The sequence below is a fragment of the Cebus imitator genome, unplaced genomic scaffold (genome assembly GCF_001604975.1).
Source record: "Cebus imitator isolate Cc_AM_T3 unplaced genomic scaffold, Cebus_imitator-1.0 Scaffold169, whole genome shotgun sequence".
In the NCBI taxonomy this organism is placed as follows: Eukaryota; Metazoa; Chordata; class Mammalia; order Primates; family Cebidae; genus Cebus; species Cebus imitator.
The window spans coordinates 4,121,909-4,130,464 of NW_016107484.1; the positions used below are offsets into that span (position 1 = coordinate 4,121,909).

The window sequence follows — 8,556 nt, forward strand, 5'->3', positions numbered from 1 at the left end:
GGCCTATCAGGAGACCCTGACTGATACCACATCAGTACCTTGAACTGGGAAAGTCTAATGTATAGAATTATTGCTGGGCACGGTGGCTCACACATATAATTCCAGCACTTTGGGAGGCCAAGGCGGGAGGATCACTTGAAGTCAGGAGTTTGAGACCAGCCTGGGTCTCTACAAAAAATAAAAAAATAGTTGGGCATGGTGGTACGTGCCTGTTGTCCCAGATACTTGAGAGTCTGAGGTGGGAAGATCGCTTGAGCATAGGAGACTGAGGCTGCAGTGAGCTCTGATAGCACCACTGCACTCCAGCACCCCAGCCTGGGTGACAGAGCAAGACCCTGTCTAAGAAAAAAAGACCACAGGGCTGGGCGCAGTCACACCTGTAATCTCAGGACTTTGGGAGGCCAAGGCAGGTGAATCACCTGAGGGCAGGAGCTTGAGACCAGCCTGGCCAGCAAGGCAAAACTTCATCTCTACTAAAGATACAAAAACTAGTTGGGTGTAGTGGCACCCATCTGCAGTCCCAGCTACTGGGGAGGCTGAGACAGGAGAATCCCTTGAACCTGGGAGGCGGAGGTTGCAGCGAGCTAAGATTGCACCATTGCACTCCAGTCTGCACGACAGAGACTGTCTCAAAAAAAAGACAGCAAAAAAGAGTGATTAGTAAGACATGCTTAACATAGTAATGGGGTCAAAGAAGACTCTAAGGGGTCTAGAAGTATCAGGTATAAAAAGGTTACTACTGCCTTTCTGCACTACCCACAGAAGGGTCCATACAGTGTTGTTCTGGATTCGCTTCGTAACTTAAAGGAAAACTTTCACAATGTCTGGAGCCCTTGATTTCCTGCAAATGTCCTTAAGTTCCTTCCAACAGGAACCCACTTGGCACCGACCTTGACTTCCAGATGGAACAGTATATTTGTAAAAGGAAAAGTGATGGCATCTACATCATAAATCTGGAGAGGACCTGGGAGAAGCTTCTGCTGGCAGCTCATGCCATTGTTGCCATTGAAAACCCCGCTGATGTCAGTGTCATATCCTCCAGGAATACTGGCCAGAGGGCCGTGCTGAAGTTTGCTGCTCCACTGGAGCCACTCCAGTTGCTGCTGCTTCACTCCTGGAACCTTCCCTAACCGGATCCAGGCAGCCTTCCGGGAGCCACGGCTGCTCGTGGTGACTGACCCCAGGGCTGAGCACCAGCCTCTCACAGAGGCATCGTATGTTAACCTACCTACCATTGCTCCGTGTCACACAGCTTCTCCTCTGCGCTCTGTGGACAGTGCCATCCCATGCAACCAGTGAGCTCACTCAGTGGGTTTGGGGTGGTGGACGCTGGCTTGGTAAGTTCTGCACGTGCGTGGCACCATTTCCCATGAACACCCGTGGGAGGTCATGCCTCATCCCTGCAGAGATCCTGAAGAGATGAAAAAGAAGAGCAGGCTGCTGCTGACGAGGCTGTGGTGAAGGAGTTTCAGGGCGAGTGGACTGCCCCGGCTCCTGTGTTCTCTGCTCCTCCGCCTGAGGTTGCAGGCTGGTCTGACGGCGTGCAGGTGGCCTCTGTGCCTGTTTAGCAGGTCCCTGCTGAAGACTAGAGCGCTCAGGCTGCCACAGAAGACTGGTCTGCAGCTCCCACTGCTCAGGCCACTGAAGGGGCAGCAGCAACCACTGAATGGTCTTAGCTGTTCTTGCACGGGCTCCTAAGCAACACGGACATAAGGTTGATGGAAAATAAACATCAGTTTCTTAAAAAAAAAAAGGTTACTACTACCTCTAGCCTGAGGAGAAAGGGAGAGTGAAGAACTATGGACCTGGAACTATTCTAGTCCCTGAGACTAAGGATCAGTGTTCTTCCAAGACAATGCAGCTACTACAAGAATAGGCGGCTTGCTGGACGAGGACACTGTTGACCAGTGAAGCCTGCAGCTGGTCCATATGTAGCGTCTGCCGTTGCCAGAGCACGTGGGTGGCCACAGCTGTTCTCTAAGAAATGCCCAGCATGGTGGGGAGAGTCAACATGGTTCATGGTTCAAGGGCAACATGGTTCAAGGGCAGAGTGAAAGCTGGTTGGTTGAAGCTGCTTGCTGGGTGTGGTGGGCATGGCCTGAGGGGGTGGGCGAAGCTCAAGCGGAAGTAGCCACTGTGTAGGGAGCGTGTAGCTGAGGGTCCCTCAAGGCTACTGTGGAAATGGCCACCAAATGAGGAGAGCATGGCCTGAGAGGGTCACTGAGGCTGGCTGAGAGCTGCTAGTAGAAGAGCTACTTGCGGTAGGAGAGGAGGACTAGAACCCAGAGGGGACGGGCTCTCCTGCCGTATAGCTGCACAGGTAACCCATGCCTTCTACGGACAAAGCCGAGCGTTCTGCCAGCTGGTAAAGGGGAAAGGTTTCCAGGGCCGAGCTCCAGGATCGCCGAACACGGCAAAGAAGGGTGGCCAGCTCCAGGATCGCCGAGCACGGCAAAGAAGGGTGGCCAGCTCCAGGATCGCCGAACGCGGCAAAGAAGGGTGGCTTTGGAGCTGAGTGACAATAAATCGGCAAGTGGAACAGGAAGAAGGACACGAGGCTGGGAGGAGAGATTTGGGGAGAATTTGGAGAAATGAGAGGAGGTATGGAGTGTGAAGGACATGGATCAGGGAGGAGAGGAGAATTTTAAGAAATATTTCTGTGAACCATGTATTGTCTTTATTGTATTCAAGAAATGCAAATAAGGACCGTAAGTTATGCTGGCGTTCCCTTTTGGTTGATGGACAGTGTTGCACTGGCCACAATACTACTTTGAGACTGGAACATTCGGGTCCTGGGTTTCTAAGTGGGTTAGGACAGTTTTCTCTTAGCCTAAAGCAGAAATTTACAAGGAAAGTTTTTAGGTTTATTAGAGCTGCCCCAGGGATCTTGTTTCATGTTATGGGTTCTTGTCTCTCCATAAGCTGGACTGGAAATTTGGAAGTCCAGGTTTTAGTATTTATTTATTTATTGAGACGAAGTCTTGCTCTGTCATCCATGCTGGGGTGCGGTGGCATGATTATAGCTCACTGCAGCCTTCACCTCTTGGGCTCAAGGGATCCTTCTGTCTTAGCCTCATAAGTAGCTGGGACCACAGGCGTGCACTACCATGCCAAGCTAATTTATATATATATTTTTGTAACGATGGGGTCTCACTATATTGTCCAGACTGGTCTTGAACTCCTGTGCTCAAGTTATCCTCCCACCTTGGCTTCCCGAAGTGACAGGATAACAGGCATGAGTGCCTGTGTCTGGCTCAGGTTTTGGTTCTGAGTTTCAAGGTTCATTGTTTGGCAGTGTGATGCTGGGGCAAGTCACTTAACCTCTCTGAATCGTGGATTTTTTTTGCCTAACGTGGAGGATCTAAAGTCTGCCCATGCAAACTCTCAGGGGACGTTGCCACGATGAGGTTAGATAGTGGGTATGCAATTGCTTTGGACAAAAGACAGTTTCATTCACTTAAGTGAAGCTGTTTGTACCCATATAGTCAGCATATTAGCAAGAAATGTTTTTGCTTGCAAGCAACCAGGAAACCCCACCATTGTGGCCTCGTTGGGATTTATTTTTCTCATATACCAAGAATTTTAGAGGTGGTTATTTATGGACAATGATAAAGCTGCTTAGTGACATAAGGACCAAAAATCTCTGTGATTCTCTTGACCTTCTCTTCATGGTCACAAAATGGTTGCTGTGACTCCAGCCATCAAGGCTACATTTAAGCAGGAAAAAGGGGTAAGGCCTGGTCAGGCACCTCGGTTCTATTTTTTAGGTAGGTGAAGGTATTCCCAGATGATCTCCAGACCCTTTTATTTCATCTCGCTGGACAGAAGTAGGCCTGCAAGAGAGTCTAGGGAAAGGGGTATTTATAGCTTTCCCACCCCTTCTAGAGCGAGGAGGCAAGGGACAAAGAAAGAAGTTGGGAACGGGTGTTGGGTTAGACAGCTGACGGTGTTGGGAATAGCTAGCAAGTTCTAGATCACAGCAGCTGAGACTGTTACGATGGGGAGCAGCAGCCGCTGGAGGATTTGGACCCCCACCCTGTAGCCGCCGCTCCTGTATATCTGAGCCCTTTCATGGCGCCCAACTGCATCTGAATAGCGGACATTTCACTTCGGAGGTGGGATTCTATTACGAATCAGACGCTTGTCATTATGCAAATGGCTGTCTCACTATTGCTTAGGATTTTCGTTTTCCTATGAATTATTCCTTTTTCAGTGCTTTTTAAATTCCCTGTGGAAGAAATGAAAACAAGCACTGGCTGATCAAAGGAATTTTCCAGTCATTCAGTCAATGGATATTTCCTGAGTGCCTGTGCCGGGCCAGGAACTGTTCTAGTCTCAGGGAAACAGTGATGAAAGGACCGTTTCTGCAGAAGTGGAGCTTGTATTCCAGGGGAGGAAATAAGCCATCGACAAGCGAATTAATAAATGACTTACGAGAATGACACATGCCATAAAGACAATAAAACATGGTAGGTCAATAGATTCATGGGTGGGAGGGCTTCTTTAGATGGGGTGGTCAGCAAAGTTCTCAGAGGAACGGAACTTCGGGAGAAGCCTTAAAGATGAGAGGAAGCTAGCCATGTGGCGATCTGGGGGAAGGGTGTTCTAGGCAGAGGGAACAGCAGGTGCGAAGGCCCTGACGTGGGAACAATATGGTATGTTTGGGGAAGAGAAGGATGTCCAGGAGGCTCCAGCACAGGGAGAGAGGACAGAACAACAGGAGAGGAGGTTGGAGATGGGTGGGCCAAATCGCACAGGGCTTTGGAGAGGCTAAGATTCTTTCTGCTGGGGGCCGGTTTGTGGGCATGGGCCACTGCAACTTAACCCATTGGCCTGGTGTGGTGGCTCATACCTGTAATCCCAGCACTTTGGGAGGCTGAGGCAGGCAGATCACTTGAGCCCAGAAGTTCCAGACCAGCCCGGGCAGGATGGCAAAACCCCGTCTCTACAAAAAAAAAAAAAAAAAAAAATTAGTGGGGAGTGGTGATGTGCACCTGTAGTCCAGCTGCTTGGGAGTTTGCGGTGGGAGGATCACCTGAACCTGGAGTTCAAGGCTGCAGGGAGCTGTGATCAGGCCACTGCACTTCAGCCTGGGTGACAGAACAAGACCCTAAAAAGAAAAGGAAACTTAGCCCGTTAGCCCATTGTCCTGCCGTTACCTCCCTCTCGCGGTGTCTTGTGAATTGTTGTGTCCATTGTGGGTTTCTTGCCCATTGTCCATTTTCCCAGTTTGAATGTAAGCTCCGTGTGGACAGGAGTCTTGTCTGTCTTGCCCATGGCTATGTCTCTAGCACCTAACAGGGTCTGGCATGTAGAGCGTGCTCAAAGATATTTAATGAATATGTATTTGTTTTCTGTCGCTATGTAGCAAGTTACTCCAAACTCAGCAGCTGAAAACAAACCCCACTTACTCGTTCCCAGTTCTGTAGATGGGGCATCCAGGCACGGCGTGGGCAGGGTTCTCTGCTCAGGGTCTCACCAGGCTGTAATGAAGGGATCGCTGGGCCGTGTCCTCATCTGGAGCCTGGGACCCTCTGCCAATCTCGTGCTCAAGGTTGGTGTTGTATGGGCGTTGCGTTTCTGTGGTGGTCACATTGGGGTCCCCATTTCCTTGCTGGCTGTCCGCAAGGAAGCTCCTGGAGGCCCCCACATGTCTTCTCATTGGCCTATTCCATCTTCAAAGCCAGCAGCAGAGAATCTCCCTCACATCGAATCTCTCACACCTCCAATCCCTGATTGCAGAAAGAGCCCAGTCTCTTTTAAGGGGTCACCCAGGCTAATCTCCCTTTCTCAGGGTCAACTGTACCCTGTGACAACCTAATTACAGACGTAAAATCCATCGTGTTCACGGCCTCCTGGGCAGGAATCTTAGGGGCCATCCTAGAACTCCGCCTACCAAAGGAAGTCAGAATGAGTCAACGCTCATTCTTCTTCCCCATGAGAGCCATTTCCACGTCCCAGTGGCCCAACCACACCTGCTTGTTGGTGGCTGCAGCTCTGGTTTCATGGTTGCTGGGAGCGCTCTTCTTCTGGCTGTGGGTCTCCGCTTGCGCCTCTGTACTGGGTGTGTGGTCCCACCTTAGGGCTTGTGCACGTTCTGTCCCCTGCCCGAAAGCCTGTCCCTATAGACCTCTATAGCCTGTCCCTATAGCCTGTGTGGCTCCTCTCACTCTCTGTATTTGCTCAAATGTCATCTTTTCAGATTCCCTCCCCTGCTTAAAACTGTCCCCTTCCACTCTAAAAATACTTTCTTTGCCTGTTTGACTTTGCAGTTGTTTTCCCCCGCCCTGCTCTGTAGTGTACTTATTCATTTGGTTATGGTCTGTCTCCCTGCACTAGGCTGGCAGCTTCACAGGTGCAGGGAATTTTGTCTGTGAGATTTGCTGTCACGTCCCCAGTGCCTGCGGTAGTGCCTGGCTCACAGGCAGGGCTTAATACGTTTCTATCCAGGGAATGAATGAATGAAGTTTAAGGAGCACAGTTTTAACTTTCTTTATCTGATTTTTCTTTTTTCTTTTTGGAAAAACCTGAGCAGGCACAAGTCTCCCTTCCCCAGGCAGCTTCGTTATATAATCAGGGCCTCCGTTCTGCAAGGAACTGTCAGCGCCGCTTCAAGCAGTTATATTTAGTGTTTACAGCCTCTCCTTTTAGCTGCATGAGCTCTCCTGAAGAGCTCTGGAAATTATGCCTTGCTTCAATAGGGAGAGAGGGCTCCTGGCCCAGTCCAAGTGGATCCCAGGGGCTGGTGGGCACTCATTGATGGCAGTAGCCAAGCAGTCCTGACCTCAGGGTCAGCCCGTGGCCAGTATCAGGCTCAGAGCCTCCACATCTAGGGGTGGAAGGTGAGTTTTTCCTATAAATCACAGAGATAGGAGAAACCAAGGATGGGAGTAGAAAGACTGATTGGAGTTCAAATCATGGTTCTGACACTTGTTAGCTGTGTGACCTTAGTCCAGTTACTTAACCTCTCTGGGCCTCATCTTCCTCATTTGCAGAATGGGGATAGATCCAGCATATCTTTATTCGGTGAAATCATTCATGGGCAGTGCCCTGAAGGGTAGGGACTTCACCATTCAGTTATTTTTAGTTGTGTTGTGAGAGTCCCCTTGCTTGGTCCTGAAGAAGGAACGGGTACACCTGAGATGCCTGGGGGTGACTGATGGCAGACCCACGCCCCTGGGGGTGACTGGTGGCAGACCCCCCGGTGTTCTCTGTTCTCCACGCTGCCCCATGATGTCTGGGGAGCTCTCATGGACTTGCTTGGAGATGTGGTTTTGGGATGAGCAGAGCTATTTCTTAGGCAGGGGCCAGCAGACTCCAGTTCGTGGGCCAAGTCCAGCCCATCCCCAGTTTCTGTAAAGGCGCTTCAGCTAAGAATGGTTTTTGGATTTTTAAATGGAAAAAAGAGAAGAATCTACAACAGAGATGTTGTATGGTTTACAAAGCCTAAACTATTTCCTATCATCTGACCCTTTACAGAAAACTTTGCTGACCCATGCCTCAGAGGATGGAGTGCAGTGGGAGTTGGGGGTGGGCTGGGGGGGAAGGGCAAGGCCCAAAGCAAATTCCAGTGTGTGTATCCCCTGCCCCCCCACTGTAAAATCCAGTAAGTTAATAATGGCTGCTGCTTACTGAGCACCTAGTATGTGCAAGCACATTGCCTGTGGACGTATTCTAAGGCTCAGCCCAACTCAAGGCGTAACGGTCATCACCAACCCCATTGTATAAATGGTAAAACTGAGGCTCAGAGAGTCTGAGCTGCCTGCCTGAGATCACACAGCCAGTGAGTGGCAGAGCTGGGATTTGAACTATGATAGTTTCTGATGTGGGGGCCTGTGCTATTTCCCCTTCACCCCAAGTCCCAAGAAGCAGGATCAAAGGACATGGAGAGGGATATCTGTGTGACATCTGTTGACTTGTCTGCCCCCTCTTTGTGGTCACCACAGAAAGTGTTGGAGCAGTGACCCTGTCCCTAGCATACCTGGCCCAGGGAGGGTGGAGTAATCTTGCCAGACAGGATAATTTGGTTGCAAGTGACAGAAACCAAACTGTGGATAACAGTGGCAAGCTATGGGGAAGCTCACGGAGTCAGCAGGAGACTGGAGAGCCAGGCTAGAAGTGGGTGGTCCAGGCAAGCTTGCTCCTTCGGCCCCATTCCTGGAGGAATGTGTTTGAAAGGGAGGGTCTGATGGGTCTGGACTGGCTCACGCCCACCCCTGGCTAGGAGTGTGCAGGGAGTCCTGAGGGGGGTGATTCTCCCAAAGGGAACTGGCTCTGATACAGAGACAAGGAGGATGCTACTGGCCAGCCAGGAATGAATGTCCCCTCCGGTGGCCTCCCCAGGACCAAGAGATGGCAGCCTCAGCTGTCTCTTGACCATAGGGGTGGCTAACTCTGGCTTCTTGCTGGCCATTTTCTTTGCCACGTGGATGGAGACATAGAGAATGCCCATCTGCATCCAGCGGGAAGACTGGAGCTGGCTTTGGAGGAGAAGCAGAGAGCAGGGACTTTCTGTGCTTCCTGCAAAGCCAGTCCTGGCTTCCAGCTCACTCCTGA

The 8,556-nt window shown here is 50.6% G+C and overlaps 1 pseudogene; it reads left to right on the plus strand.

Moving 5' to 3' along the window:
- Positions 1-820: 820 nt before the first annotated feature.
- LOC108315119 lies at positions 821-1,676 on the plus strand (annotated as a pseudogene).
- The last annotated feature ends 6,880 nt before the right edge of the window (positions 1,677-8,556 follow it).